The sequence below is a fragment of the Macrobrachium nipponense genome, chromosome 40, assembly GCF_015104395.2.
Source record: "Macrobrachium nipponense isolate FS-2020 chromosome 40, ASM1510439v2, whole genome shotgun sequence".
NCBI classification, from domain to species: domain Eukaryota; kingdom Metazoa; phylum Arthropoda; class Malacostraca; order Decapoda; family Palaemonidae; genus Macrobrachium; species Macrobrachium nipponense.
This window is the reverse complement of record NC_061101.1, coordinates 47,440,253-47,451,860: the sequence shown is the minus strand read 5'-3', so window position 1 is coordinate 47,451,860 and position 11,608 is coordinate 47,440,253.

Below are 11,608 nucleotides of genomic sequence, written 5' to 3'. Positions count from 1 at the left end.
AAATACCTTGTCTCAGACATTGATCTTGGGATCAGACGATTTACTATTACTCTTCTGTACCATATCTCTGGTTGTGGATTCAAGATTACGGCTGAGACATGCGTGTCTCTCTCTCGCTGTGGATATCAATGCCTCGACCATATCCTCCCCATGATGAGGCATAGTTAGCAAATCAAATGTGCCTCGTGCTGAACAACCAAACAAAGCTTCAAATGGGGACATTTTAATTGAATCACTAACCATAGTGTTATTGCTATGTCTAACAACATTAATATATCTGTCCCAATTCTTATCATTACCACCTACAGTTTTCCTGAGAACCTCAAGCACTTTCCTGTTTGCTCATTCGCACAACCCATTTGCCTCGGGTCTATATGGAATAATTGTCACTTTTGACTTCAGCTAAACATTCCAAGGTTTTGTTCACAAATTCCCTGCCATTTTCGGTTAATAGAACCTCGGGTGAGCCATATCTGCAAATGATACCATTGAAAAACGCTATGGCTACTTCTTCGGCCGTTTTATGCTTAAGTGGGAAAATTTCTGCTATCCTTGTAAGTTCATCTATTATCACTAACAAGTATTTGTTCGAATATCTAGACTCACAAAAATTCCCTAAGATATCCATATGTATTCTCTGAAAAGGTCTACTCGGTATAGGATACAATCCTATTTTGCATGAAGTTGTCCTTGCAGGCTTACATGCGTTGCACACCGTACAATTCCTTACAAAATTTGCCACATCTTTCCCCATATTTTTCCAAATGTATTTAGCACGAACCTCATCATACGTTTTATCTATTCCCAAGTGAGGAATACCGAACCTGCAATGAACTATATCCAAAACCACTGGAATTAGGACCTTCGGAATTACGATTTGTGTCGTATCTCCTTTACTTTCACTGGTTCTCAACTTATATTTAATTTTCCTAACCAATAGATTACCTGCTAACTCCAAACCCGAAAAAGGCAACTTATAACGTTTCCTGACTAATTCCGCTCTTAGATACGCTTTTGCATCTGCTAAAATCTCGTCTTCATCTTGCCTTTGCTCTATGAGAGGTATATCCCATTGTATGGTTTCGCTAGTGACTTGCGCGACTTGGAAACCTTCCGTGTCATGAAAACTCCTGCTGAGAGCATCAGCAACAACGTTAAATTTGCCCTCTATATATTTGAGCTTTGTATCAAAATCTGTATAGTTAAAAACCATCGAGCTCTTTTGGGGGACAAATCGGGTTTATTAAAAAGATCTAGTAATGGTTTGTGGTCTGTAAGAACTACTTTATTCCCCATCAGTAACATTTTAAAATGAACTAAGCTCGACACTATTGCAAAGGCTTCTTTATCTATGGTGGCCATGGACTTCTCGTTGCTGCCCTTTGTCCTGAACTTCCTGCTATAAAAAGCTATAGGATGAAATTTCCCATCGAACTTTAGCATAAGGCAAGCACCTATACCTTCCTGGCTTGCATCAGTCACTATTGTAAAAGGTTCCCTAAAATCTGGAAACTTCAAAACAGGGGGATTCATTAGCGCGTCCTTGAGCTTTTGAAAACTCTCCGCCTGGGGTCACTTCCATTGAAATTGAATGTCTTCCCGCAACACATCAGTTAGGGGAGCTACTATATTAGAGAACCCTTTCACAAACCTCCTAAAGAAACCGGCGATACCCAGGAATGACTTAATCTCTTTCTTTGATCTGGGGGTGCGAAAATTCGCTATTGCTTTGACTTTATCGTCATTTACTCTAACCCCTTCCTTAGATATGACGTGACCTAGATATGTGATCTGCTTTTTCAAGAACGAGCACTTGGCTAGCTTGATTTTCAACCCCACTAATCTAAGCCTCATTAGTACTTCTGTAAGCACTTCCAGGTGTTGCGCGATCGTGCCCGTTGCGATCAGGATGTCATCCATATACCCAAAAACATTTTTGCCCAATAACCCGTGCAAAACTGTTCACCAACCTGGTAAAAGTCATCGGACTGCCCGATAAACCGAAAGGCATTCACGTAAATTCATAGTGTCCCTTGGGCACTGAAAAAGCGGTATATTCCTTGCTACTCTCACTAAGAGGGACCTGTAAGAAATCCTGCGCCAAATCAATTGAGCTATAAATATTATGTCCCCCAATTTCAGCAAAAAGATCTGGTATGCACGCGACTGGGTAGCGGTCAGGGATCGTCTTCTCATTTAAACGTCTAAAATCAACGCATACACGGACAGAACCGTCTTTCTTAGGCACCGCTAACAAGGGAAAGTTGTAAGGAGACACGCTGGGTCTACTGATTCCTTCTTCTTCCCATCTGTTAACCTCTTTCTCTACCTGTTTTCTGATTTTGAAAGGTATGCGATATGCAGGAATATAAATAGGTTTTGTGTCACTCTCCAAATTTACCTTATGCTCTAACACATTAGTCAACCCCAATTTATCACCTTGTAAGGCTACCGTATCCCCAAATTCTGCCAAGAGCCCGCTTATCGTTTCAACGTGTTTGCTATAATCTGCATTAGCTAAATGTTCTCTGAATGTTCGTTTCCTTGATTGCATTTCTGCCTCCGAAAACTCAGGTTCCCCTCTACAATAACCACTGAACCACTATCACAACCCCAATCTTAGAAATCCAATATATATGTGTTTTTCTGGTATCTCCTAACTATATCATTACAGTTTAGCAACTCTAACCACGTAACCCATCCTTGGATACACTGTTCACCGATGCTGTGCTAACAATCCCTCTAAGCTTTTTGCTATTTTCAATAACACACACATCTGTGGTTTTTCTCATTTCCTTCAATTTAATTTTACCATAGTCTTTGAACCTGGTAGTACCATAATATCTTCAGATAAAACACCTCTATATTTGTGGTTAGTACCTCCCCTTGCCACCGCCCCATACACATTACCACCCTCAGTATCATCCCCAGCAATGTTAGTATCAGAAATAACATCCATATTAGTATCATCACCACCATTGTTATCACTGTGAACTCTGATAGATAGAACCCCCGAAATCATTTCCCATATCACCAACGTGTGTTTTAATATTACCTTTCTCCATAACACTCGTATCACCGCCATTAACACCACCGAGCACATATCTTTCAATAACCTCCATGTCCTCCATTCTATTCACGTCCTCATACGGTAGAAAAATACCTGGTATCCCGACTGTTATCCCATTAGCACCCGCATAGATCGAAATCTTGTGTCTTGAAACAGCGCAACTGCTGTTGCTTTTGATCGATCGATCTTTTGTTATACTCAACTTTTGCGCACAGACGAGGAGGAGAAAATTCCGTGTCTCTTTGCACTCTATCCCTCGGGCCTGTCCCGTTAAAAATTGTGCTATCTACAGTGGGACATTTAGACCTGTGTTTATCTATTTGGGTATAAAGTAATTCTTCGTCTGAAGTAGGTTCAATCTTGTCATCAAAGCTATCCACTATCGCATCCGGTACCTCGTGCAAGAGCAGGGACAAATAGATCAGTTTATGAATATTATTTAGAGAGAGATTATAACTGGTTTAAAGTGGTTTTGGTGGTCGCCGGCCGCCGGTTTTTCGGTCAGAGACTTCATGACATTCATGGAGTGAGGCGATGTAATATTAATGGAGTCACCTCCATCCCTCCATACACCACCATTCAATGACCAGAAAACACAAGACAAAAATATGAATTACATAAACTGAATAAGGGATATCTAAAATGAAAGGAATTGTGGATAGCTAGGTGAAATATAAAAAATTCATTGACGTTAGTCATGTAGGTGAGCATATACGCTAGGCCGAATGTAATGTTAGGAGTAAAAAGAAATCACAAGAAATAGCCTAATGCTATACTTGGTAGAGAACAACCTATTTACAGCACATTCTAATGTTTTTATTATTGCTTTGAGAGTTCACTGTCTTGATGTCTGCAGCAGTCACATCGGGAGAAAGAAGTTTTCAATAGTAAAACTAATTTAAATATAGGCCTAGGCTACTTGCGGTCAACAATGTCACCGCAGAGATTAAGCAATCGGGCGGTGCTCTATCCATTGAACGTGACATTACTAAAAATAAAGCATCAATGCAGGGAGGAAGATAATTATGTTTTCTCTCATTTGGGAAAAAAGCCAGAAAAACTGCAACAAATTTGATTGAAATTGCACCAGACACTGAAGAGATGGAAACTAAAAAGCGCCAAAAGAAACCATCCAAGAGGCTGCACGCACTCTCAGGAGAATCTCCTGAAGAAACCATCTACTTTACAGACCGCCAAAGAGCCAAGATTTCTTACTATGATGCCTTAGACAGTCACAGAGTTCTCATTGAAATAAGAGAGAGATTTGCAAGCAGGGAATACACATATCCTGACATCCCTGGCAAAAATGATATTAGGGAACGCAGTAGAGGATGATTTCAAGGCAGTGTCTGAATTCTACAATGGGGATCAAGACATCTTAATGGCTGAAACTTTCATTTTTCACAATCTGGTAGGCGTGAATTTGAATACTGCAAATAAAGTGATCAGGTATCTTTACTCATATTCTCTGCATGAAACTTTGCCACATTTCAAGAGATGGCAAGAACCCTGGCAACATCTTGTTCAGCAGAGAGGTCATTCTCGTACTTGAGAAGATACAATGGGTCAGGATAGGGTCTCAGCATTAGGACTTCTCTGCATTGAGAGAGGTTATGCCAGCAGGATAGATATGAACACCATAATAGATGTATTTGGCAAACGAAAGGGAGGGGACAAAATATTCTTTTAATTTATCTCTAAATATGCTATAAAATGTAGTGTAATAAAGATTTTCTTCTGTATGTGATGCAAGACGTGAGGAAAAAGGAAAGGAGATAAAGGTGTCACTGTTTGAAGAGAAGAGAATCTGTTGTAGCTGAGATTGGTAGAAACTGCAGGTGCTCACTGGTCATGGCAAAGAGAAGCGGCTGAGACTGGTGGCAGTTTTTGGATATAATCAAGATTAGTTGTTGAAGGCGAATACTAAAAATCATAAATTGGTCATGGGAATGAAATTCCGAAAAATGGAATGATGAGTATTACTTAATAGGTGAAAGAATTATTTGAATTCAATGGTGAAGTGAATGTTGGGTGGAAGAAGAGGTAAACCGCAAACTCACTGAAGCGACGACGATTGATGGAATCTATAGGATGTTTGGAAAGGAAGAATTTTTGGGGAAGGTAAAATTTCGGTTGTTATTATTATTATTATTATTATTATTATTATTATTATTATTATTATTATTATTATTATTATTATTATTATATATTCAGAAGACAGAATCTTTTCATATGGAACGAGCCCATAGAGGTCACTGACTTGAAATTCAAGCTTCCAAAGAATATGGCGTTCATTAGGAAGAAGTAAGAGGAGGTAAAGAGAAATATAGAAAGAGGAGATACCACATATTACAAAAGAAAAAAATAATAGATATATAAACTTGCACCTTCGCTTGAACTGCTGAAGTTCCAATTACACGACTTCCTCTGGGAGGGTGAGGAACAAAAGACCTTTGGAACTGAGAAGTTCGACAGCGAGGCACATTTACTGCATATTTGTGCTGTTGTTCAGCGAATCTGGTTGCTCTCTCTCGACAGATAAAGGGGATCAGGGGTCAACTGTGAATGTGAAAGATCACTGTTGAAATGCAAATTATAAAAAAGTGACAGACAAGAGACCATCCGTGGATGGTCCAGGTCATAACTACTGCCATTAGGAAACAGAATCCTACCACCAAGAATCACTCTTTCTAAAAGAGAGAAATCTCTGGCAGAAGCAGACATCCACACCGGAGAACAATATTCTAGTAAAGGGAATAAAGAAAAGGAGAAATGGGATGTTTTCCTTTATTGAACTGAAGTTCTTTTGTTGTTCAGTAATGAAAGAAAACAGTTGAAGCCGTTAAGGTGAGCTGAGAAAAAGATGCGAGACATGGACCCAGAGACCCTGTGATTAGAGATTTTGGTAAATGAAGACTCAGAAAGCAGAAGGGAAGACGAGAGCTTTGTGAAAATGTTTTATTTCTCAAAACAACAAGGAAATGTAAAAAAAAAAAAAAAAAAAAAAAAGAATAGTGGTGACGAAAGTGACTGCAAAATAGGAGAGGTGCACAATGCGTAAATGGACTTGTTAAACTGCTAATGAGCTATTGGATGGGTAAAAAGGTTAAGCGTCAAAGCAGCAAATCGAAGACGATGTGGCAAGGGCAGCCTTGTTGCTCCCTAGAACCACTCCCATTAGATGGTTAGTCAAGGAAATAAAGGTAAAAAATGGAAACTAAGGTCATGGGGGAGGGAAGTAGAAGAAGAAGCGACAATGATTATGGTTAATTATTCATTTTCCATCGATACTTTCCTCCCTGGACTCAGGGCGATACATGCTGCAGGGTCTGATCAGCAATGCTTAGGTCTTTGAAAGAAAAAACATTTCATTCTTGAAACGGGCCCATATTCAGCGCTGAAAGGAAAACTGACAGTAAAAGGTATGAAGGGAAAGGTGTAACAAGAAGAAAACCTCAAATTGTTAGCAGAGGGTGGAAATATGTTGGAAAAAGAATAAAATGGAGGTACACTAAAGGGAATGGAAGGGGTTCAGTTAAGTGCCGAGGGGACGCAGTAAAGATCCGTTAAGTAATGCTTACCGTGTAGTGCACAGACGGCACCAACCCCCTATGTTGTAGGATAAGTAGAGGGTGGATAGTTGACACCCATTTAACCCAGAAGTTCATGCTGGAGGGTGACAGACCACAACAGAGTGATGTTTGTGGTGTCCCCTGCTCCCGTGTTCCACATATTGGTGGAGGTTCCATACGAGAGAGGCAAACAGTAAAATTTAGGATCCAAAGAAGTTTTGAATTATGACGTTGATGTTAATAATGCAATGGATTTTCCAAAAATTGTCGGCATTTCTATGACATTTAACAATTTCTAATTTGACTAGATTGTTAGTAATTACTTCATACATTTCATCTTGAGCCAATTTTTCATCAGATGCCGAGTCACCAAAACGTTCCAGTCAGTCCTTGAGCCAGACACTCAAATTTCAGAAAAAGGTACCACCCGACCTGAGTAAACTTAACTCCCATTTCTGGATACCCCTATGTCTATAGTATATGGAAACCCATGTTAACATTGTCAACTGCATAGCTTTCGGCTAATGTAGCCCCTTAATTCCAAATAATCACAAGAATTTTTAAGGTCTCGTTGAAAACACTCTTTTGACTGTGTACAGATTATTTTTTAATTCAGATTTCTGAAATTTTATCAGATTGTACACATATCATAGGCAAACCACTGGTGCAAATATTATTATCCTAAGTTTATTACAAGGTCGGATTTTGATACCAGCAAAAAGCAAAAATGAATATTTTTTTAGTATCTACGTAATTAAGTTTAACGGTATGACCATGCAATTGAACAAGTAAGAGTTTTAATGATTTTGGATACTGCCCACATGTCTAGGGAACATAATGATATACAATAACCTGATGTAGAATGCATGCTTCTGTGTATAATCAAGCTAATTTACAATTTACACTAAATCGGTACGAGTCGAGCAACCCTATCCGACGTCGATTAATTCTTTCTGTTCACACATAGCTAATACTTCGTCAGAAGGGAAGCAATTAAGGATACTGAAATTTTTCAAGCAGTCCATTGATTGTTGTGGAAAGCTCGTTTCCATCATGTTTTAGTCTAGTGATATTTAGGCCTACAGACTCATATAAAGTGCTATAAATTACTGGCAGCCATGGAATGTTTATATAAAGTATTACCACCTGTTATCATGCAACAAGAGTATTTGTTCCTGCTGTGTTTATGTTTGCTTCTTTTTATCCATTAATTTTGTTTTCAAGAAATGTATTTCCCTTTTTACAGAGCAAGGAATAAAAGGTAAAAAACAATGGCAAGGGAATAATTCACCACTTTTTAGATATAAGACTGCATGCAATATTTTGTTCTACATCTGAAAGCAATACATCACACGCATTGCGAAGGAAAGGTTGACAAATATTATCGTATTAATGACTTACAAAAATCATTTACATACATTAATAGTCAATTTCCTGCAGTTTCGTCAATTGAGTTATGAACTGACTTGAATTCAGTTCTTCCCATTTGGTCATGTATATGATCTTCTGAGATATGTATATTCTTCATTTGCAGATAAATAAAAAAAGTAGAAAATAAGCTCTTCTAGTCCAACATGGCCCAAACTGCTGAAGATGAAGGCTGTCCCATCCCAAAGAAAAGAATTCGCAATAGCTGTATGATTCATTGTACTACTGATAGGTCAGCCCTTGTATCTCCAAAGAACATCAGCTCATGGCAGACTCTTCTCAATGCAGCCAAAATCAGGCAACATGTTGGTATTTTAGAGTTGGCTGAAGGTGTGAAAGATGATGAAATACCTCCAGTTCTTTATCATAGAAAGTGCCATAGTTACTTCACAATGAAAAGAAGTTTAAATTCTATACAATCTCAACAAAGTGATAATGAAATAGAATTATCCTCAAATGATTCTCGGCGATCCATTCGTGGCAAACCAAGTAGTTTAAGTGTTTATAGCAGTGAAGAATGCATCATTTGTGGATCAGGAACTAGAGAAAACCTGGTCCGATGCCAGGAGTTTCGCGCAGATGACACTCTCAGGAGGGCTGCTTTAGTAAAAATGGATGAAAAAATGCTTGCAATTCTTAGTACAGACTTAATTGCTTCAGAAGGACATTATCATTCAACATGTTATAAAGCTTATACCTGGAAGGTGGCTAAAAGTGATAAAATTGTAGAAAATGGTGAAAGCAAAGGTACTGATATGGAAGAGGCACACTGTGTTGAAGAAGATGCATATTGTAATGCAGAAAGGCTGGCACATGAGGAGCTGTATACATATATTCGAAATTATATAATTCCAAAGCCACAAATTGTAGAAATGACATATCTTGTATCACGAATAGAATCATCATTGACATCCTTAGGCATAGATAGTGTGAGAAAAAGTACAAGGAAACATCTTCGTCGTAAACTTGAAGCTGAATTTGGTGAGAGTTTACACATTGTGTCTAATACTAATGGTAGACAGCTGTTATACCCTGACAGTATGTCTAAAAATGAACTTGTTAAACATGCATATGGGCTTCAAGAAAAACTCAACCAAGCAAATTCAAGCAAATCTCCAGAGACAGTTATGAAAGCTGCTATGCAAATAAGGACTGACATAAAAAAATCATGATTTCAACCAGTCTTGGCCTCCCAGTACAGATGAACCTTTTGAGCTGCCTGTCTCTCTGAGACAGTTTCTCTCTACCTTGCTGACTGGAGGAAATGAAAATATAGACCCACAAAGAAGAGTACAGAGACTTATCAGCTCATTTGGCAGTGATTTGATTTATGCAGTATCTCATGGCAAAATAAAACCTCCAAAACACATTTTGCTGCCATCTGCTGTAAAGACACTCACTGGCAATGTTGAACTTATTCAAATTCTAAACAGATTCTGTCATGGTATTTCTTATACATTGCTTGAAGAAATTGATACAGCCCTTTGCCTCCAGAAGTTAGCTTCAGCAGAGGGACCTGCTTTACCTGAAAGTATTTCACCACATGTCTTCACTACTTTGGCTTTTGATAATATTGATCGCCTGGAAGAAACAATTACAGGAGAAGGTACTTCACATAGAGTTAACGGGATCATCATTCAGGCAAAGGTTGAAGGTTCTGTTCCAATGAAGACAAAGCCAAGCATACCAAAGTCAAAACAGCGAAGCATCAGTGCTACACCAAAGTTAATTCCTGTGTATAATGCAGGGGAAAAACTGGGACCATCATGTGTTGATGGCATTGAAATTGATGCAACTCATGAAATTCAAGAGGCAAGATTTAAGATTTCATCTGGCTTATGTTAAGGATGTTCGACAATAATATTCAAACAGTATGCAGCTGGACAGGTTTTAATATGCTTATCCGAGATGATATTGATATATCCCAAGACACAATTGGATACTTGCCACAATCAATGCTCCTGCTACTGACATGTCAACAATTAATGAAATACTCCATCAGTCTCTTCAAATCATGCAATCTCTTGAATTGCCAAAAAATTGTTTATGTGTTTGACCAGGCAATATATTCTAAAGTTACTGAGGTGGTGTGGAAACATGATGAATTCAAAAATGTAATAATTAGGATGGGAGATTTCCACCTCATATGCAACTTACTATCAATAATTGGAAAGCGTTTTGAAGATGCTGGGCTGCGGGACCTTTGTGTTGAGGCTAAAGTTGTTGCAGAGGGCTCTGTTTCATCTGTCATGGAAGGTAGACAATACAATCGAGCTGTAAGAGCCCACAAGCTTGTATATGAGGCACTAATGAGACTTGTCTGGAAGAGATTTATTGTGTGGCTTGAGACAGAACATAAGGATATGATGGTACATTTAGAACACCTTTTAAACTATGATGTAAATGACTTCCATAGCAGCATAACTCATTCAGCTTATGACAATCTACGGGAAAACTCCCGCTTTGCTAGAATACTGGAATTATTTTATGAACATCTTGGTATCCTCACCAGTCAGCACACTCTCTCTGCATTTTGGGTATCATATTTGGATATGGTTGATATACTACTGGGTCTGCTTAGGCTTCTAGAGAAGGAAATTGGCTTCTCCATCTTACCATGGTTAGAAAAATGATTTGTTGGTGTTTTGCATATGATAAAATTAACTATGCAAGGTTCTTACCCTATTACTATGCTACAATGTCAAGACTCCATGTAGATCATCCAGATGTCTATGACGAGTTCATGAAAGGTGCCTTTTCTGTTCAGATTGGGGACAAAAATCCTTTTGGCAGAATTCCCGTTGATCAAGCAATTGAAGAAACGGTAAATAAAGACACCCAGACACCTGGAGGAACCAAACGATTTAGCCTGAATAGGGTGGGGCCTGGTGAGGGCGCTATTACCTTAAATGCTGAGTACAGAAGCAAATTCCTTTGGCAGATCAGGGAAATGACAGGACAAGGTGAATCAAAGTTGACACATCCTGATCTTCAACCTAAAAGAATAGAAAAAGATGAATGTCAAGTAAGCTCTTTGGTTGAAATAATGGAAAGTCATTGGATCAATCCCTTCGACCCTGACCAAACAGAATTTGTAAACCTAGCAAGTGGGAAAGTTGCACCACCAGATGTTGCAAAAGATCTCCTTAAAGCAGAAAAAGTAGGAGAAGCAGCATATGAAACATTCAAGCGTGAGCGTATTGAAGGGGATCTTTCTAAAGCAACAGTTCCATGGAAGAATGAAAAAGCTCAAGCTGAAGACATTTTCTGATGCATACAAGACAATTCATAAAGTTGGATCAATCAAAGGATATTGTTCTTAATGCTGACAGAAAATTATTTGCTCATATGATTCTTGTAGCAGAAAAGAGGGAGTTAGACATGAAAGAGGTATTGTCACATCCATCCTTTGGGACCCTGCCATGGTCCTTAGCATATGGGGATGGATCAATTAGAAAAACTAACAAAAGTGTCTTGGCAAAAGAACTTATGAAGATGATCACACCAACAGAGGTTATTCCTGTAGATAGAGCAACCA